A 22,326-nucleotide genomic window follows, 5' to 3' on the forward strand; every position below is an offset into this window, starting at 1 on the left:
ATTTAATGAAAGTATGCATTTACACACATGATTTTCAGGTAAAATATTCCAAGCTTGGTTCATTTGGGATGTAATTTTGAAATGCTGGAGTAATTCTCATTTATGATATGACTTTTTGCTCACAATTATCAAGATTGGAAAACATATGCCTTATCCACTGTAAACACAAAAGTGATGCTTTTTGGACAATATAAGACATAAATAACTAGCTCCTAAAATCTGGACAGTCTTTAGTAGAGCAGAATATGCCTGTAGTTTTAACAAAAAACAATGTCAGTGAATAAAAATCATATGGATATATTTAAGTCCTGCTAACCCAAGAAAACACAATATACAACTCTATTTTGAATTGCACAAAATTTCAAAATCAAATCTTAAAATCTACCACCATTGCTTTCAGAGGATTTCTTGCCTAATTAGGGAAGAGATATTATAGAAACCAGAGTTTTGTGTTTGTTTGTTTGTTTGTTTTTCCCATGGCTTTCTTTACTCTCTGGAGGCAAGTTAACATTTGCAGGTGATAAAGTAGTGTTTTAAAATAATTATAGTAATTCTGCCTTACATTGGTAAAATGCTTTACAGTTTACAAAGTGTTTTCACATAAATCGCCCACAGTGCATTTATATGTGGTGAGACAAAGTCCAGTCTCATTCCTCACAGAAGGGGGCAGGCCCAGGACAAAGCCCCCTCTGATTTCCCCTAAATTCCCATCCTTTCCATACCTGTCCTGAGAACATGTTTCAATCAAAGCCTGTATATTTGATATTCCAGGATTATTTCCCATGTGTTTCTTTTCCATATTTCCATATTGAACTTACTGAACAGTTTAAGGTATTAAGAATGGTCAAGTTACATGAGCATGAAAGGTATTTCATCCATCATTTTATTTCTTCTGAAGACGAAACTATTCTGTACGAAATACTATGTTTGTTATTGTTTCCTGGGCTAAAAAAGAGAAGATTGAGATTATTGAGAAGCCAAAAGAGTCAGCATTCATCTAGTTCAGGTAGATGTCTCCACTAAGAAAGACTATGACTCACAAATCACAAAATCACAGAGACCCATGGACTTTATTTACAAATCCTCCTGCTTGCTAAATCAGCATAGTTGTTTCCAGATTTCTACATGTCAGTCCAAACCATGAAATATATGCCATGACTGGGTCTACTGATATTTAGGAGCCTGGCTCTGGTAAGCCCTTAATTCCCTTGTTGGACTTGGTCTTTCATGGTTTATAAATAAGCCTGCCCCCATTACAGCACTTATCTAATGAGACTGTCATTATTTCTCTACCTGTCTCCACCACTAGATTGTAGCTCCATGAGGCCTAGGACCATGCTTCCCTCTCTTGTTCTGATCACATATGGCACTCATTAAATATTTTGAATGAATGAATGAATATTATCGATACATAACAATTTCTGAATACATGTAAACTATGAGCTAGAAGTAGATGGCTAGTTAAATGGTGGTGCTATCATTCAATCAACTTAAAAATGACTCATCATATTTTAGGTCTTCAACATTTGTTCAAATACCCTAAGAAACAGGCTCAAGCAAAAACAGGTTAGTTGATTCCTATCTATCTACTTGCTTACCTATATATTACACACATAAAGAACAGCTATTCATAAAACTATATAGACCTAAAGAGTACTTAGAGTTGAACTTCAAAGAGATTTTGTCTAAACTAAACTAGACTAAACTAGAAAAAAAGGAATAGAAGAATGTCCAAGGAGGTTGATCTAAGTGTAGGAGGAAGAAGGAAGATGCATGCTGACGGAAGGACTGGTGACACGAAATTTGTGGAGATTTGTAAAGCAGTATGGACAGGTGTCGTGGTACCAAAAGTGTCCCTACAGGGCCAGGTACCATAAGCCAATCCATATACATTGCATTCACAGTCCCAAGCCATGTGCCCACCTTGGCATCTGGTGCTGAGCAGAAGCAGGCAGATGGCAAGAGGGACAGTGGGAGGATCCGGGCAAGAAGAAACAGAAGTACTGACTCTGTTTGAACTGACCTTTCCAGCACCTGAGGGAGCTATGCCTTCTTCAGTCCCAATCCTCTGGACTGTTGATGAAACACCATGAAAAGTAAACTTACATAGACTCCTCTGACACAAGATTAATGGAAGCCTTAAGAATTTCCTTTATATTTGCCACTCTTGGGGGAATGGGGTCGGAAGGAGCTGAAATCATTTGTAGACACACCAGCAAAGAAACAATGGCAAATAAATGCTAGATGTATATGCTGATAAAAGATGCTACGGAAAACACCAAATCAAGACTATAATTTGACAAATCTTGCAATCACATAAAACCCCCGTTGGGGGCCCAAAGGCATTATGAAATTGCACCCCTGGTGATTACATTACAATGATACCGATAGACCCATATTTGGAAATGTATTTCATACCCCACTGCAACTAACAAGCTTATTGTTAAAATACAGAATAGTTCTAGATACAGAAACTTTTTGAGGCTTCCCTGGTGGCTCAGTTGGTAAAGAGTCCACCTGCAGTGCAGGTAGACCCAGGTTCTATCACTAGGTCGGAAAGATCCCCTGGAGAAGGAAATGGCAACCCACTCCAGTGTTCTTGCCTGGAGAATTCCATGGACACAGGAGCCTGGTGGGCTACAGACAATGGGGTCACAAATACAGGAGAAAAATACATCTATTCCATGCATTCCTGCTGTAATTTAAACTCTTCCCAATTCTATAAACACCTTTGCTACTTAAAAAAAAGGGGTTCTGTAAGTCCATATTCACCACCCCACATTGACACTTCCTATTCTTTTCCCACCCATTTTCCAACTGCCAGGCAGTTGATAAAATAAGCAACAGCACCTCATTTTACCTGTAAAGACCATCTTACTTTTACTTTAGTTCTAGCTCATCACAAGTATAAGCAGTGTGCAGTGTAGTAGCATATGTGCTCAGTTGTGTCTGACTCTCTGCGACTCCATGGACTGTAGCCACCAGGTTCCTCTGCCCATGGGATTTCCCAGGCAAGAATATTGGAGTGGATTGCCATTTCCTTCTCCAGGGGATCTTCCTGACCTAGGGCTCAAACCTGCATCTCTTGAGTCTCCTGCATTGGCCGGCAGATTCTTTACCATCATCAAAAACATTCTGACTATTGTCAGATCAAAAGATTGGAAAATGAGAAGCTGAAATAAGTGTGCAAGTTACAGAGCCATGAGACAGAGAAAGGGTCTAGTTAGGCAGGTGGATGGAATAGACTTTCCAGATTGAAGAAAAACAAGGTGAGGGTGGAGGTGGGGATTAATATGATTGGGAAGAAAATAATCCTTTCAAAAATTTTATACAACACATATATTTAAATTTTTCCTGCTGGTTATAAAAAAAAAGGGGTTTTAGTTTAGATGACATATAAATCATCTCTAATGAACCAGAGACCCATCAGACACTGTTAGTAACTTGCAGCTCCTTGGATGAAAGAGTATTTTCATTACAACACACCATCACTTTCATCTTTGCCTTCTCACCAAGTGTTGAGTTTTCTAACATTCCTGAGAAGCAGAAGGAAACTAGCGGCTGAACACTGCTTTGTAGAAAAGAAAAGGGCTATTCTGAAATATGTCCCCAGAAGACCACAACTGCAGATTGAATAAACATATCAGATCAAGGGGTCTTTAAGAAAATTTACAAACAGAAGCCTGCAGTGAAATGAACCATTGGATAAATGACCTCCAGAGACTTCAACTCACTGTTCCATGAGCGGCTGCGTCTCAAGGTGGCTTCTTCTTTGCTTTCCTCACCTTCTTCAGAAATACGGTTATATCAAGGGAAACAGAGATGTGGCATGCTCAGGTGAGTCAGATTCAAAAACCAGATTCTCATTGACCTTTCCAACTGTTGGAAGGACCACACTCCCCAGCCATAGAAGCCATTAAGGAAAATCAAGTTCAGCTCTATATTGGTGAAATTCTATGGCTGGAGATGCAGTTTCTATAGAAATAAATGTTGACACACTTATTTGCTTTTATAGCTTTTCCACTGATTTACTGGTGCTACTATTCTAAAGTTTGAAGTATGAAGCCTCTGTTCTTTAGAGAATGTCTGAATAAATATGATCAGATTTCTGTTTCCACCATGTACAACTTCCTTCAGAGGAAGAATATAAGACAAGGGGATAACCCAATGAGCTGACACTAATTAAGAAAATGTTACTTTTATTCAGTAACTGAAGTTGAATTCAAGCTTTGTTTCCAGAGTATTAGACCTACACACTATTTCAATGTAGCACTTTCTACATTATAAAGAAAACTCTAAAGAAACACACCTGTAATTTCATCAACCCAAAGTGTCTGTATGCATACACAATTTTATATAGCTGTAATCAGAGCAAATATTCATGCTTGTGTTTCTCTGGTTTCTCTTAACATCATTTCCTAAGTATTTTACAGTCTGTACACTTATCATTTTAATGCCTGTGTAATATTCCATCAGGGAGATGTTTCCATAAGGTGGGATATTTGGGAATTTTTTCCACTCTTTCACTATAGCATATAACACTTCAATATCTTTATTCTACAAGTTTTTTCCTTCTTTTAATTATTTTTCTTTAAGCATAAATCCAAAATAGAATAATTAAAGGATCAAGAGGTATGATAGCTAAAAATGCTAATTCTTTTCAAGTCAAATTCACTTATTTGGACTTTTCTCTCATAACAACACTGACCCTAGTGGAAGGATAAAACACAGCATTCATAGTTGTAAAATATTACAATAAAGTTGCTACCAAAGAATCTGTAATCTTGATAACATTCATGAACCTCCCTATATCAGAGATTACCAAATTTTTGTGTTCATGACAAACTTTTGCATACTAAAACTATTGCAGGGTATTTGAAAGCTTAACTAATTCACTGATGTAGGCATCACTATGCTGACAAACGTAGGCATGGTTATCACACTCGTCACCTGCTTTCTTTCACTCAACATTGCTTTTGGAATAGAATCTGTTCTCACAGATTAAAGACAAAAAGTCAAAGTGGGGGACTATACTCAGCATTTTGTAATAACGTATAAGGAAAAACATGTTATTACAAACGTTATTCGGAGAAGGCAATGGCACCCCACCCCAGTACTCTTGCCTGGAAAATCCCATGGACGGAGGAGCCTGGTAGGCTGCAGTCCATGGGGTCATGAAGAGGTGGACACTTACTGAGCGACTTCACTTTCACTTTTCACTTTCATGCATTGGAGAAGGCAATGGCACCCCACTCCAGTACTCTTGCCTGGAAAATCCCACGGACGGAGGAGCCTGGTAGGCTGCAGTCCATGGGGTCGCTAAGAGTCTGACACGACTGAGTGACTTCACTTTCACTTTTCACTTTCATGCATTGGAGAAGGAAATGGCAACCCACTCCAGTATTCTTGCCTGGAGAATCCCAGGGACGGGGGAGCCTGGTGGGCTGCCGTCTATGGTTGCAAAGAGCCGGACACGACTGAAGCAACTTAGCAGCAGCAGCAGCAGAAGCAGCACAAACGTTATTACTCCTAGGCTTCCCAGGTGGCGCTAGTGGTAAAGATCCCGCCTGCCAATACAGGAGACCTGGGTTTAATCCCTGGGTCAGGAAGATCTCCTGGAGAAAGGAATAGCAACCACTCCAGTGTTCTTGCCTGGAGAATCCCATAGACAGAGAAGCCTGGTCTGCTACAGTTCATGGGGTCACAATGAATCAGACACTACTGAAGCAACTTAGCATAAGGAAAAAGGATCTGAAAAATATATATATGTATGTATAACTGAATCATTTAGCTAGCTGTATACCTGAAACTATCACATTATAAATCAACTATACTTCAATTTTTTTTAATCTAAAAAAAAAAAAATCTTTAAATTAAAAAAAGTCAAAACACATTTCAGTAAACATGGGATCTTTTACCATTTTCTAGTCATTTTCCCTCTTACCTTCAGCAAGGTTAACTCACCATGTCACATGACTTAGTTGGTTGAGTCTCACAGCCATTGTCATAAAATAATTTCTACTGAAGCACAAGAGAAGTCAATGTTTCCCACAATGACAACTGGTTGCAAGCCCATGAGGGATTGGAGGAGAGGTGTGCTATAATAGCACAATGCATGAGAACTACAGGCCCATAAATCTTTTATGTCATAAAGAAATTCAGGCATCTAAGAAAAAATCTAAACCATAATTCCACATGAGAAACTCATCTAAAATTTCACCAGGCTGTTGTATCAGTTCTGCTGCAGTTACTGAATCTGGGGCATTGCTAGTCCCCCACAGACATTGTTTGTCCACAATGGATCACAGAAATAGTTTCTCAGCCTCCCAAGACTCTAGTTTTACTTTTAAAATAACTTCTGCTCTTGAACAACTGGTAGCAAACTAAACTGGTTCCATTCAATGGCTGTTCGATGCTATCCAAATAACTATAACTGATGAATTTTCTTACTTTATTCAGGGAAAAGGGGATCTGAAATAGCTACTCCTTTGCTTTTACACAGAAAGCTCTACCATCAAATACCTCTGAAGATGTTAAACATACATCACAAAAACTCATCCATAGGGGTGGAAAGCAGGGCAGTGGAGCCAGGGATAAAGATGCGGGTGGGGTGGGGTTGGAGCGCAGAGGGCATGAGGAACTTCCCAGGTGGCTCAGTTGGTGAAGGATCCACCTGCCATGCAGGAAACCTGGGCTCCATCAGATCCTCTGGAGAAGGAAATGGCTACTCACTCCAGTACGCTTGCCTGGGAAATCGCATGGACAGAGGAGCCTGGTGGGCTACAGTTCAAGGGGTCACAAAAGAGTCAGACATGGCTTGGAGACTAAACCACCACCAGAAACACTCTATATCTTAATGGCCAGGATCATGTGAGTATACATAATTGTCCAAATTCATTGACCTACACACTTTATAAAGTTGATTTTTCTAATGTGCCAAAATTTATATTTCCTATCAATTGTCAACTTCTTTTCTTCCCCAGTACCATTAATGAAGCCACAAACGGTATTGACAGCGATTGCCTTCTTCATCGGGGATGGTAAGTTCTTGCCCCTCCAAATCAAACATGACATCAGTGCTGGTCTTTATCCAAATGTTCACCCACCAACACTCCCCCCTAAGGCATGCAACATCTATTTCTGCTTGACTGCTTAATCCACAATAAGTTCAGCTGTCCAGAACAAAAAAGCAGTTTTAGTCACAAAAATAAGGTACAGGCTCTGATGTCACTTCTTTTTCTTTAATTTCTTGCTAAAATTCAAAGGCAATTTTAACCATGGATGGAGGCAGAGACGAACAGTCAGCTCACTATGTAATGTATTTACTATAGGGGACCCAGGTTCCTCATTAGACCTTAGGATGCATGCAGATTACATATGCAGTTCAGGAGGAACCGGGGAATAAATGCCTCGCTGCTCTTTTACCCTTGACAATCACAAGCAAAGTTAAGCAAAGCAATTTCCTCATTTCCTGGCTGCTGACTCTTACTTTTAGTTGCACCTTGACAAGAGTAAGGATTGCTTGCTGCAGAATAAGACTGCAGGATTGCAGTCTCAAAGGCCAGAACACCAAAAACAAAGATGGTGATAGAGAAAGCATTAAGTGGTCAGAAAAAAAGGCACTGACTCAAGGTTTCTTTGGATTTCGCTCTTCTTAAAATCAAAGGACAACTTACATCAGAGCAAACCTTGAAACGGTTAACAAAGCCCTCTCTCCTGAATTCACTAAGAGAAGAGCTACCAGGTGACATAATGTGATGGGAGTATACATGGTATGGGATGTTATCATGGAGCCACAGAAGAAAGCTGTAGAATGCAAATTCCATTTAGGGCAGGAATCACCCGAAACCTCCCTGACTGACAGCCAACTTGCTTCTGCATCTTTGCTTTTGGGGACAGAAATTCACCAACTTGGCATGCCACTTGGTCTACAGCTGGAAGGTTTAACATTTATGAACCTTTTCCTTGTACTGAGCTGAAACAGACCTATCAACACCCTCTCTTCTAGGGTCCATTTTTCTTCTGCACCAACATGGATGTATTTTAATGTGCCCCTGATACAAAGTAATCCCTGAAACATCAGAAGATTACAATGATATTTCCTAAGATTACAATCCGATCTCCTCTCAAGCCCCCAAATTTAATTACTCATCTTTTTAGAAATTAGTTAATGCTCTGATTCCCCTCCCCCCGCCAACCCCCGCCACAACATGTCTGTGGTCAGTGGCCTCTGGAGCCAAACACTACCAGCGCTTATGAGCTTAGGGACACACAAACTCTTCTGAAAACGATCTGAGATATCCATTCAGTTTTGTGTAATATGCCAATCTCAAAACCATTCCATTAGTTTCCTTTTTTCAAGTCACTGGTAGAAATGATGAAGAACAGAAAGCCCCAGACAGCTAGTCCTGATGCAGCCAAGGGGAGAGAAAAAGACCACTGACGATGCAGGGAAGGTAGGGAGGGATCTGAGTCAGTTACGCTGTCACTCATTAACTCTGTAATCTCGGAAAGATTAATGAACCTCTTGGAACTTGTTTCTTTTTTTTTTCCCCACTGTCTTGCATTTATTCACACAGACAATAAGCATTGGTACAAATAATAAACACTGCTTTAAATACAAATAAATGGCTCTGGTTTCTAAGTGAAACAACTCTAGATAATTCAAAGTTAAGTATATTCTAAGTTCCTATTAAAAATAGAAGACCATTTTGCATTAAGCCCTATTTCACCATAACTTATAGAGGAACTTAAGGATAAAATGGTGAATTCTATACTTTTAGAAGTCACCAGCAAAATGGGAGATAATTCTCTCACCTCCCTGAACTTTCTTCCAAACAGAAAGAGAGTTACTTGCATCTTAGACTGAGTTCATAAATGAAGGAAGAATAACATTTAAAGATACCGGGAAAGTGTTACCTAGGGAAAGGGTATAAGAATTTCTCTGAACACCTTCTGTGAATTATGAAACCTCACTATGCTGAAGTTTTGCTTCAAGTGTCTTAAATTCATTTATGCTCATGAAAGAAAGAAATGTTAGTCACTCAGTCGTGTCTGACTGTTTGGGATCCTACGGATTGTAGCCTGCCAGGCTCCTCTATCCATGGAATTCTCTAGGCAAGAACACTGGAGTCGGTTGCCATTCCCTTCTCCAGATGATCTTTCCAAATCAGGGATGGAACTTGGGTCTCCTGTGTTGCAGGCAGGTTCCTCTGTCCGAGCCACCAGGGCAGCTCATTTACACTCATAGGAAAATTTAATGAGCTTGTTTCTTTATCTATACAATGACACCAATAACTTAATCTAATAGGATGGAGAAGGTTGATAATACATCCTACACATAGTACATGCTCAGTAAATGTGAGTGGATGATAATAATCATTTAGTAAAGGACATAAAACTATAACATACTACGCTTCATCATTTCTAGTTTTTTACATACCAAAATTATCATAAGTCAATTGTGTAAGGATAGCTGGACACTTCAGTATTTCAGGTTACTAAGACAATTAGTGCAACAATCTTGTTCTTGTTATGCTCCCTCTCTTTAATTACCTTTTATGAACATTTTGATGTTTTTATAAGCTAAATAACCCACTAATTGATGTTTTCATACTTATTTTGTAACATCTTATATTAACACTTTCCTCTACCTTTTCCCCAAGGCCTTAATATGTTCCAAATTGTGAAACGTGTTAGCTTCTGCTCTCTTCCAAATAGGGAACACGTCTGACTTAGTCCATTTGGCCTGACATCAAAGCCCTTTCCAATCTGTCCCCAGCTAAGGTCCCTCCGCATCTCTCCTGCGTCCGGGTCTCCTGCTCACCTGCAGTTTCCCCAGACTATTTCCCGATGCCCTTAGTGATAACAGCTCTCTGCTCAGAGGACATACCTTCTACCCAGATTTCTACACAGTCTTCAAGGCCCATCCAGTCCTGCCTCAGGGAAGCCTGTCCATCTATTTCCCCATCCAAGTACTAGTTCTATGAGTCACAATCATCCACCAAACCGCTCCTTCAGGGCAGAAACCATCTGAATCCATGTAACAAGATGTTCGGTACATGGCACATTTCCCAGGGCTAGGCTGAATGAACAGTTCTGAGCTAGAGACAGAGGATGTTCAGGGTTCTAGGGCCTCTGAACAGGATGGAGGAAGGCTTTCCTTGGCCGCCATGGACATCCTGCTCCTCCATCAGTCCTGCTCTTCCCATTTCTACCCGGCATCCTCGGTGCTGACACCACTGATTCTTTGGAATATATAATCAACTTACATTTCTTAACAGGTTTGAGATCTTCTCTCATCCAATTTTTCACCCAAAATCTGGACATATTTTATCTTATAATTGGAAGAAGTTTGCTTTACCATGTTGTGTTGGGTTTTCACACTACAACTCAAATCAGCCATGCTGTGTTTGGTGGCTCAGTCATGTGTGACTCTTTGCAAGCCCATGGACTGTAGCCGGCCAGCCTCCTCTGTCCATGGAGATTCTCCAGGCAAGAATACTGGAGTGGGTTGCCCTGCCCTCCTCCAGGGGATCTTCCCAACCTAGGGATCCAGCCCAGGTCTCCTGCATTGCAGGCAAATCACTCATAATTATAGATAAATCACCTCCCTCTTGAACTTCCATCCCGTCCTCCTCATTCCAGCCCTCTAGGCTGTCTTAGAGAGCCAGGTTGGGCTCCCTGTGCTATACAGCAACTTTGCACCAGCTTCTAGAAGCCTTAAGTTTTAGGAGATGACTTACCTAGCTAGTGTTAGTCAGTCTGGCTCCCAGAACAACAAAAAAAATTGGGTGTAATTGGCATTGGAGGGCATGGCAACCCACTCCAGTACTCTTGCCTGGAGAATCCCTATGGACAGAGGAGCCTGGCCGGCTACAGTCTATGGGCTTGCAAAGAGTCAGACAGGACTGAGCCACCAAGCACAGCATGGCTGATTTGAGTTGTAGTGTGGAAACCCAACACAACATTGTAAAGCAAATTTCTTCCAATTATAAAATAAAATATGTCCAGATTTAGGGGGGAAAAATTTGGATGAGAGAAGATCTCAGTTGAAGTAAACAATGATAGTTGTTTATAACATTTGCATCATTCTCACCTTCCCCCGTCCATCTTCACCAAATCTAAAGCAGAGATCCTGTTTATTTTTCCTCGCTTCCCTAATTATTCATAGAATAATAATGCCTCTCCCTCACTGACCTCCTCCAAGTCATCTGCTACTTCTTTTAACTGGTCGCTTTGAATTGGACCAAACAATCCACTTTGGACCAAAAGACGTAACTCCAGGGGCTACAAGGCACTAACTATTCGTTTGTCCAGACTGCTCCCCAAATATTTCCTATCACTGTAGCTTCAAGCACAAGCACCCGTCCAAGAGCAATCGCAACAGCAAATAAGGCCAAGATGACCACCCCCTACCCTTTCCGTCCCCCGACATCCCCATCAGTCATCACCTCCCCCCAAAGAAAACCCACCGGCCCCAGACACAGCCCTCACGTGAAGCGCCCTGATGCCGCCGAGGGCCGGGGGCGACGCCCGCGTCCCCCAGCGGCTCGCCCAACGCGCGCCCCCATTATTGCGCGCGCGCCGCCGCACCCTTCCAGGTGGCTCCGCGTACCTGGCGGCTGTGCCCACGCCGAGAAGGAGGCCGAGGAGGCGGCGGCGCCGGGGGCGCGTGGCAGGCGGCGCGCGCGCGCGATCACAGGCAGGGGTCGGGGCGCCGCGCCTGGCTGCACCCACTTCTCGCCCCCCCCCCCCCCGCCCCCCAGACGCGATCGCCACCCTCCTGGCCCGGGTGGGGCCGCGGGCGTCGCGGCCCCGGGCTCTCTCGGCTGCGGCCTCGGAGCCCAAGGGTCAGATTTCTTTTCACAACAAAGTCTCCTGGTCACCGCAACCCCACTGGAGGCCAAAGCCGGCCGGGCGGCCCGGGCAGGGGTGGGAGCGCGGCCGCCGGGGGCCAAGGTGGGAAGGGAGCGCGCGAGGGGGGGGTGGCCGGCGACCGGGCCCGGCGGCTGGACTTACTCGGGTCACAACTTCGGCGACGCGGGGCCGAGGAACCGGTTCTTCCAAAACCAAACCGAAAATGGGTAACGGAGAGGCCGAGGCAGCGCTAAGAGGGGTTCTGTGCTGGTGTTTAGGGCCAAAACTGCTCTGGCTTCCAGAAATTCGAGCCAGTCGAAGCTTTTTTCTTTCTTTCCTTCTGAAATGCGCCTGTGCCTCCTGGTCGCGGGCCGCCCTTGGCGCGGCTCTAAGTGCTCAGCGACACGGGGGCCGGTACTGGCGAGGGGAACCCTCCTTCCAGCACCCCGGGTCTTCGCAGTACCCCCTTCTCCTCCAACCGCCCTCCCCCCAACCCCCTCACCGGGCCCCAACTACCCTCGGCCCGCAACCTGGAGTCTGGGCCTGGTGCCCACTCCCCCAGGGGTGACTCGGACGCCTGGGCCCTCGCGGTGTTTCCACTGAGCCAGAGGATGGTGGGGTGTTCTCTGTTAACAAGGAGGAACTAGGTGGAGGTGGGTGGAGTGACACGGGGATTTTTTTTTTTTTTCATGGTGGGGTGGGGAAGGTATAAAGGAATAAGCAGTCCGACTGAAACTTATCAAAACGTCCAGAATTCAAATAATTTTGCAATTGGTCTTAAAATTATGTACTCTTCTTAGAGCTAGGGAAACTGAGGCGAAGAGTGGTAAGTGGATTCCCCAGAATCGTGCTTGGGGGCCTGGACTAAACGTCCACGTCTAACCCTGTATCCTTGCAATTAAATGTTTTGCCTTTCTGGGCATCAAGGTACCCTTTGGGAGGGTAGGGGAGAGATTCTGTCACCTCAGAGTCCCTTTGCATCTGTAATAGAGGCTAAAGAGACTCTTGATTCAACCTGTAAAGAATTTCAGCATTGGATGAAGTGTGTGTGTGTGTGTGTGAGAGAGAGAGAGAGAGAGAGAGAGAGAGAGAGAGAGAGAGAGAGAGAGACTCAATAGTGTCTGACTCATTTGTGACCCCATAGACAGTAGCCTGCCAGGCTTCTCTATCCATGCAATTTTCCCAGCAAGAATACTGCAGCAGGTTGCCATATCCTCCGCCAGGGGATCTTCCAGACCCAGGGATGGAACACTTGTCTCTTGCATCTCCTGCAGTGGCAAGTGGATTCTTTACCACTTGTGCCATCTGGAAAGCCACCAAAGCATCCATTACAGGTAGGTAATGTGAGATATTCCTTCTTTGGGAACTTCCTCTTACTTGATTAGGATCCAATCACAAACAGTGAAAGATATGCAAATACCTTCATGATTTGCTCTTATAAGGACTCAGTGAGCCTTCAAATGTTTGCATTCCTCTCTCGCTCTAGAATGAAATCCCTTCCCCACCCCCCACTCAATTATTCACATCAAATGAGATAATGTAAGCAAAGAGGACTTGGAAGTGTAAAGCAGGGCATGAATACAGGTATTATGGTACACAGTCTTTCAAAACCTGCTTGATTCACGATCTTTGCTGTTTCTCTCAGTCATTGAGTATCTGTTGACTTGTAGTAGGTACCACGAAGTGCCAGGCAGAACAATGAGACCTAATCCTTCACCTTCAAAGACCACAGATTAAAGATTAGGAGATAAAACCAACACCCTGGAGGTAATTGGAAATCTACACAAAGACTGATTTTTTATCCTATCTGTTGAATGTTTATGTGTAGACAGACAGAGTTTTCAAAATACACTGTGTATTGGGTGAAGGGGCTTCCCTGGTGGCTCAGTGGTAAAGAATCCTCCTGCCAAGCAGGAGACATGGGTTCGATCCCTGGGTTGGGAAGATCCCCTGGAGGATGGCATGGCAATCCACTCCAGTATTCTTGCCTGGGAAATCCCATGGACAGAGGAACCTGCCAGGCTACAGTTGCAAAAGAGTTGGACAAGACTTACCAACTAAACAATGACAAACAACAATTGGGTGAAGAGGACTTCAGGTAGAAGTCAATGCACTGATGAATTATGTTAACCCAATTAGACCCCAATACCTTGTCCAAATAGAAACATTATACAGATCAGCCAGTTGATGAGGATGGCTTTGCCTTTTTTAATTCATCACTTATTATTTCTACCCATTCACAAATATAAGGAATTTCTATAACATAAAGTGAATCCAGAATCTCTTAAAGCATAGGTGATCGAAAGTATTATTTCAACAGCGAGCAAACAGTAACCCCAAACTACCAAATATGTGTCTGCTAAGACCTCATCAAAGCCAATGAAAGTTTCTCTTATTAGACTACAGGCTTGTTATTTTTTTGAAAAATCAGTATAACTCAAGTAAAATATAATCTAAAATGTTTATATTTTAATACAAGGAGTAGTTTGATCCTTAGCCTTGGTCTTTTCTTAAAAAAAAAAAATACATATATATATAGAGAGAGAGAGAGAGAAAGAGAGAGAGAGAACAACTTTGAACCCAATTTTATTTTTTCAACTTCTGGACACCTCGATTCATATGGCCCCTGGATAAAAACAGATCTAAATTTTGAACCAGTTTCTGAGTTTGACGGTGTGGAGAATTAGTTCATTATTACTCTTTCAGAAATGCCAAGTGTTTAAAATATTGGAAATCCTAGATTCAGACGATAGAGTCATATTTAGAATTTTCTTTTAAGGAAAATTGTTATTTGGGCAAAGTACATTTATTTCAGCACAGTATACAAATTCTTCATATTCTCCAAAACGGGAGTAGCAGGAGCCAATTTATCGAGTATAATGTATTCCAGACACTTGCTGGAATAAACAATGTTCTTGAGCCCCTCAGATGCATAGCCAGTAGGGAGCTGTTGACTACTTGAGGTTTTTGCACATCTCTCAGCCAAATCAGAAATCCAAATCCCAAATCAGTCACAGGCACATAGCGTGGATTTACAGTCCTGCCTGGGCGTAGGGTCACAATCTGCAAATGAATTATACCACCCAAGATAGGTTTATTTTTGACATAAAATATGCTTTTTTTTTTTTCACTTGACATGAATGCAACTATGAATAAAATTTTCAATAAGAACATAAATGTCTTTTGCAACGCAAGCCAAAATCCAGTAAAACATATATTCACAATTCTCCATTTGAGGCTACGTGAGAGTTTATATTCATCTATTGATGTATATATAGAGAGATATTTATCTTCTGGATTGCCATGTGAGTAACTAGTAAATGCCATAAGGACTCAATTATGTATCTGTTGGTTTATATTGAACTTAGAACATTCAGCTGTTTACATGTCATAAAATGCTAATCCTAACTGCTGGCCTAACCTACATGTGTGCAATAAAAAAAAAATGAGAAAGATTTTTGCACAAAAATTCCTTAAATGTAGAGTTATACTGTGGCTTATGGCATAAATATAGAACACATGTGACAGAAATGTGCATCGATATCCGAGTCCTCAAACTTTCAAATACAGATCCACAGAAGGCAGAGGGCAAAAATCAACAGGAGTTTTGTAGTTCTTTGAGCATTTGTATTCTGCCTATACTGACAGGTATGTTATGACTAGTCCTGATTCAAGGACCTCTCTCACACACACACAGCCCACAGGTTTTTAAACATTCCTTTGTTATTTAGTTTGGCAGTGTAATTTCATCTAGAAAATATCATCAAATGCACCGAATGGGAGTTTTCATAAGGAAAATGAAGATCCAGCCCACAAGTTTAGATTGAGATTTACCTCAGAGCATCAGGAGAGAGGACTGGACGGTATGGGAACAGCCAAGAGTGAAGCCAACTCTCCAGGTATGAGTTGGAAATGCTCTTATGTACTGCTACTGCTAAGTCTCTTCAGTCGTGTCCGACTCTGTGTGACCCCATAGATGGCAACCCACCAGACTCCCCCATCCCTGGGATTCTCCAGGCAAGAACACTGGAGTGGATTGCCATTTCCTTCTCGAGCTCTTATGTACAGGAACCATTAAAAAAAAAAAAAAAAAACTTCTAAAAGACCAGTCATTTTCCCCTTGCCCTGGCCTCTCTTCTCTCACTCAGTTAAATCACTGAGTACCATGAGGAAGCATGTTAATTCCTTGAGTGTAGAGTATATCTCGATGGAAAGCATTATTCGAAAGCACTAGAATGATTATTCCAAGAAAAGTTATGCATGAGACTCAAGACATGGTCCCTATACCCTAGGACCTTTATATTATAGAAAGTGCACATCTTTTTTAGTCTACTGGAATATCTTATAATCTGAAAGTTAAATGTCAATGCCTATTGCTCCCTTCAAAAAAAAGTGTGTGAGATAAACCAGGGAAAAGTCTACTCACTACCCGGGAACTTATTACATGAGCCATGAATTTTTGACCTTTCCATCCAATTTCTTGTTACATTAGGATTGGTTTTCTAAACCATGCTGACTCATGTTAGGAAATACATTTCCTCCTATCGAGACTTCTTAACGTCATCAAATTCTTTAATCACACCAGGGATTTTGGAAGTATGCAGTAAGAGGACCTGGGGTAAAGGGAACAAGTTTAACTTTACTTTTATCTTTATGCACTTCTAGCTTAGGCCAGCAAGTGAGGGGTGCAAGGCTAGGATTCTTGGCCAGGTTGCTACTAAAGACCTACAGATAATTTTCAGGTGATGTTTTACTGCTATCTTTTGTATCATAAATGTTTACTATGGCAAACTTTATAGTACATTTGACTAATTAAAAAAAAAACACATATGTTTTGTTGATCTTTTTTAGGTGAGTCTTCCAAAGTGATTGAGATGTAATCCTTCTGCATATTTCATTTGCCTGCTTTTCTTCTCTTTTTATCATCTTTCTCTCTTGGCATGTACATTCTTTTCACTGTCAACCACTGCTGTAGGTGGAGCTTTCCTGAGCTTCCAGTGTGCTTTTATCCAGATCATTCTACTTGTTAACATATCCACTTGGAAGCTGCCTTTACCTTTACAAAGAGAGGATATCTAACAAGTGCTCTGGGGGAATATGATTCCTCAATGTGGAAGTCACTGCCTTCTCCCCCCAGCCCAAAGGCAATGGCCTGACTGTTCCTTTTACGTTCCTATAATATCAGATGACAAACAAGCATCAGATTTATTCTTCTTTCTCACAACTAAGAAATGTAAAAAATAGCACCTCTTGCTCTAAGAATAAAATTGCCGGTGCATTTTTAAAACATCCAACACAATTGTTCCTTCAGTATAGTCTGGAACAGAACTGTATGCTTCATAAGTAAACGCTAATGGCCAGTGGAATGGAAATATTTGGTAGCTTGACTCATGAAGAGTATGGAGTAGGACCTCAAGTTTATGACTTCTAGATTATATTTCCCCAGACCTATTGCTTGTACTTATCTAGGTTAAATCTCATTTGCTATTTCCTGACCAAGTATTTGGCAGATAGCTGATAGTACTTTTATTGACTTTAGATTTACAGTTATAAATTACCGTTGAACTTTTAAAAAATCTATCCTATGTTGTGAGTTCTATCGTCATGCAAAAATAAAACTCAACAGTTTACTTTGACTTCAGAAAGCCTAGGATAAGAAACCTTGAATTCATTGAAAAGAGGTAACACAAAGGGTTATTCTATAATTGTATAGATTGTGGACTGAGGCCCATTTAGATGAAGCAATCATCTCTCTCTTAGCACCAGAGGTAGCTATAATTTTCTAACTGCCTTGCCTTGCATGCAAAGCCAGCACCATCTAAGTGCCAATTTTAGTGCCAAAGGAGTAGTGAAAGGAAGAAAGCAAACTATCCATTGTTTATTTGATAAGCATAAAATATTTAGAGTGAGGAAAATGATGTTTCCAACACTGTAATTGTCTTTATTTCTTAACATGTAACAAGAGGCATTGAGGAGATGTTCTAGATAATGAAAACCTAGTGTGTCCTTGAACATTACTCAAATATTCAGAGAGTTGAACTGCTGATTGAAGTTGACTTCTTTTGTTCCTATTTTTGTTTATGCCTGTTTGTTTCCTTTGTTTTGCTTTATTCTTTGCCTCCATGTGGTTTCTCTCCTAACAGCAGACATTTTGTTTGCTTGCTTTGTTTTGCTAGGGTATTCTATTTTATCAAACAAATGTTTGATAGCTTAAGCTATCCTTCAAGGAGTAACATTTTACATTGCTTTGTGCATTGTTTAAACCAGTGCTTTTATGTAATATTAAATCTATAAATTAACTGAATCAGAGCCAAAACCCATGATGTTTATAGTAAGTATGAAAGGAAGGAGTCTGAAAGATAAATTTCATCATTCATTTTTCAGAACACACAGCATACTGACAACTCATGGCAACTTTCCTCTAAAAGCGTTGTCCCAAGATTTCATGTTTTAATTTGCTGTAGATTCTGAAGCAAATGGTGAACCAAATAATTTTCCTAAATCTAACACGATATAGATATTTCCCTTCAAATCATAAAACTGATTTATATAGGCAAGAGGAAAACTCAAACCACTTCACAATCAGCTAAGGAAACCACTGATGATCAGCTGGGACAAAACGTTTGTTGGAGTGAAAAAGGAGTTACTCTCCCTTATGAAAGAAAACAAGATCGCTGTGGTCCCTGCAGTGTGACTGCTTATTGCAATTTTTATCTTTGTTGTTAAATAACATTTCTCAGCAGTCTCAAGTCATTTATTCAATAGGTTTGGGTGTCTTTCCAGTACCGTGGGGAATTCTGAAGTGCAATCAGATCCAATGATATCGTAGGAGGCAAAATGCACCAACGAGCGTTTACCTGTACCCTGTGCGGTTGAAAGTGGACTTGCTGCGAGGCCAGGCACAGGGGGATATGAATGTATGTTGAAATTTAAACGTGAGTTAGAAATGCTGATCAAACCGTTTGCCTCGGAAAAGGGGGTTCCCTGGGCAAGAATTCCTGCGAATGTAGCTGCAAGGATCAAACGTGGATGACTCATTTGACGTGAAAATGGAGCTAGGAAGCTTGAAAACAGTGACAGTCCCGCGCGTGGGTCTGTGGCGACTTAGGAGGAATCGCAGGACCAAAGACCCTGAAACGACTTGAGCTCAGTTCAGAGAATTAAGCGAAATTCACCTCAGGTAGGAGGATTTTCTTTGCCGATTTCACCTTCACGTTACAGAAGTCTAGCTTCTTTCGTAAGACGCGTCTTTTTCTTCCAGCCCAGGACGCTGAGTATTTGGACTGGATGCGGTCTCGAAAAAGCCCGGAGAGACTCCGGGTTGCTGGGGCTGTGTGCAGGCGCATCTGGTCGCTCTGCCTGCTGCCTCTGCAATTCGATTTTCAGGCCCCCTTTCCCCCCTCGGCATTATTTTTCTGACGACTTGAGAGGGGGAAAAAAAAAAAAACACAAAAACTATATAAGAAACTCGAGAAGAGACTCTGGGATGTAGAATCGCACACGTGGCCCTGCAAATTGGATGGAAGGGTGGGGGAGGTGGGGAGGAGAGAAGTGAAACTAGAAATGATGGTACTGCTTTAGAATTCGAGAATCTCCCTTCTTCTCTCCCAATACATATCCGTTTTTGGTTCTTTACAGCTGCCCTTATCCAATAGGTGTGGAAGAGCAACCGCTACGCGTCTACGGACGTAAATGTGGAGCAGCCCGCGCTGGGGGAATTTTTCCGGGGAATCTCAGAAACGGATGCTGTTCCCGAGGCTGTTTCCAAGTAGGAGTAGATTATTTCCCCTAAAGACGATGAACAGCTCCTTTGTCCAAATCCAAGACACAGAAATGCATAGCCTCCCTCAAAGAGGACATTAGAACCTCATTTATTTAGAGAGTCCTGAAGCCCTCGAGTATCAGAGAAGTAAAGATGAAAAGATACCTTTAGGATATGTTCTGGGTGGCTAAACAGGTAGGCAGATGATAAAGAGAGTGGTTTTCTTCTGGAAGCTGTTTTGCTTCAGAATTTACCGTCTTCTTGCTAAAAGTATACATAATTGTTAACAGAATTAAAAGACAAACTTTTGTCCATATAGATGCGCCATTTGATCAATAAAACCGAACACTAACTTCCTTTGGGAAGGAAAGATAAATCAAAGTGCTACCACTGATATCTTAATCAAGATTTAAGAAAAATTTCTCCCTCCCTAAGAACGTTCAGTGTTGTTTTTCTTTTCTAACATGAGTTCAGTTCAACAAAAGATGTTAACAAAATTGTAACGAAAACGCTGCATGATGTAAGTGTTCAAAGAAAGAAATTCTAGATTGATTATATTCTGGGACCGCAATTATTACTAGATATCACTAAAACAGAGGAACCAGAGGCCCTGAAAGTAGGACTCTCAGGGAGGAGGGGTGGGGGCGGGGGAGACTTTGGAGAACTTGCCCTCAATTAAAGAAAGGGGAAAAAAAAAAAACTGTATAAAATGCAAATGCAATAAATTGAGCTGAATTTTATTTTTTCAGGATTAAAATATGTATTTAGTAGGTTTTGAAGGCCAATTACCAATTCATAAATGTATCGGAATAAAAATTCGAGAGCAAATGCCAAATGCCTGTGGTTTATGTAAACGACATAAAATCACGGGTGTTTTTATATCTAGATGGATCATGGACGGATATAAAATGAAAGACAAAAATGAGTTGTTATGGCTTGTCGTGGATTTCGTGTGCTTATTAATTTTCTTAAGTTTCCAACTGTTTGCATTTACAAACATTTGACAAATATTCTAAGCTGCTGAAACTACAACAGACACTGTTTCCCTATCTCCCTTCTCAGAAGTACATGGGAAAAGATCACCCAAGAGATACTTGTAAGTGAGGCGCGTCCTCGCCGCCGGGTCTCAAACAATGGGTCGTTTGGCCACCTCTGCAAGGACGCTGAGTGTGGGGGGAGGACGCGAGGGGGCTTCAGCAGCCGGTTGCCGTCCCTCCTCCTTCGGAGGCTTTGAATAACACCCACCCAGCACCATTCTTGAGGTGCTAGGAGGGGAAAGGACAGCGCTTGTTCGGGAGGGAGAAGTGGGAAATCGGATGTGATTTTTACCCCGTCTTGGTGAGGAGGGTGGCTCAGGAAAGCCCTCTGGGACTGACGGATCCCCGGAAGGTTAAGAGGGTCTGCACCGAGGCCTGCCTGCAGGTCGCTCCGGCTGGCGGTGGCTCTGGCCTCCCGCGCGCCCGTCGCAGCCGCGAGCGACCGGGGCTGGGAAACCCGCTGCCTCCCCAGCGGCGCCTATTACCAGCAGCTGCTTCTGCTTAGCCCTCCAAGGATCAGTTTGCCCCAACCCACGGCCTCTCTCGGGGCTCCATCTCCTCCCACCCCTCCCTTTCCTTCCCCGCCTCCACCCCCTCCCCCCGCCGTCAGCACCAACTCCGCAGCCACCCGGCCCGCCGACGCCGCAGCGGAGACGCGCTCTCAGGTTCCAAGCTCTGGGATGCGGGAGCTGGGGGAGGGCGCGCGAGGAGCGAGCCAGGAGGACCCCGAGACTTTAAGCCCACCGAGGGAGGTTAGAAGAGGGCGCAGCGGTGGTGATATTAGGAGACCTCCGGCGGGAAGAGAGCCGGCCGACGCTCGCGCCTCTCACTGGCCGGGGCGCTCCAAAGGCGCCGGATGCCTGTGCGAGAAAGGCGGGTTCGAACCCTACTCATCACCTGTAGCGTCCGGGAGATCGAACGCGCGGAGAGGATGTGGGGCCGCCACTGCCTCCGCGCGGGGTTCCGGGGAGCTTGGAAACAGCTTGCTCCGCCAGCGCCGGCAGCGCGCGCGATGACCCCTCAAAGGCACGGCTCACCGGGGCGGCCCCCTCCCTCGTCCTCTTAACTCCACTTCCAGCTTGGGCTAGAAACAGATATTCGCGAGGCGAGAGCAGGCGCTCACCAAGGTTCGGTGGAAACTGGGACAGGAAAGCCCGTGCTGCTCGGGAGGGCGCCGCAATGCGCGCGGGACGCGGGGCTCTGCAGCGCCGGGCGGCGCGGGCCTGCACCGGGCACCGCAGTGGTCCTGGCTCCGCGGACTGGAGTCGGTTCTCCTTCCAGCGCCAGGCGGGCAAGAGAGCCTTTTGGTGAGGACAGGCCGGGCCTCTGGCCCCAGGCTGTAAAAGGGGCTAATGCCGGCTGACTGGCTGGCTGCACAGGCCTATTCTGACACCGAGAATGGTCAGACAAGGAAGGATGCGCCTCTGAAGAGAGTTTTCACCTAGGTGTGCCGTGGGACTTTGGAAAGCAAGCCTCCGGTGGCGGCGATGCGTTCGATTCCCGCACCTTCGCACTGTTCTGTTTTCCCGGCTTACCACCAGGAAGAGCAGTATCCTGCCTGCCTAGAAGTGACCGAACTAAGGGCCTTCTCCCTGCCCACCGCCGAGAGTAGGGGGCTCATCGGTCAGCTGAGGGCACACACATTGGCTCCAGTGTCCTATTTGACAG

At 43.2% G+C, this 22,326-nt stretch overlaps 1 protein-coding gene across 7 annotated transcripts in view; it reads right to left on the minus strand.

Moving 5' to 3' along the window:
• EYA1 (EYA transcriptional coactivator and phosphatase 1) overlaps nucleotides 1-12,101 on the minus strand; it is a 372,747-nt gene extending 360,646 nt beyond the window's left edge. For 6 of the 7 annotated variants that reach the window (XM_061438973.1, XM_061438971.1, XM_061438969.1 and 3 more), the window contains exon 1: nucleotides 11,475-11,560. The gene's annotated coding sequence lies outside the window, so the exon portion shown is untranslated. Of the gene's footprint in view, nucleotides 1-11,474; nucleotides 11,561-12,021 lie in introns of those variants that run through there. The other variant, XM_061438966.1, reaches the window with a different exon arrangement.
• Between the last annotated feature and the right edge of the window lie 10,225 nt (nucleotides 12,102-22,326).

Source organism: Bos javanicus, chromosome 14 (assembly GCF_032452875.1).
Source record: "Bos javanicus breed banteng chromosome 14, ARS-OSU_banteng_1.0, whole genome shotgun sequence".
In the NCBI taxonomy this organism is placed as follows: Eukaryota; Metazoa; Chordata; class Mammalia; order Artiodactyla; family Bovidae; genus Bos; species Bos javanicus.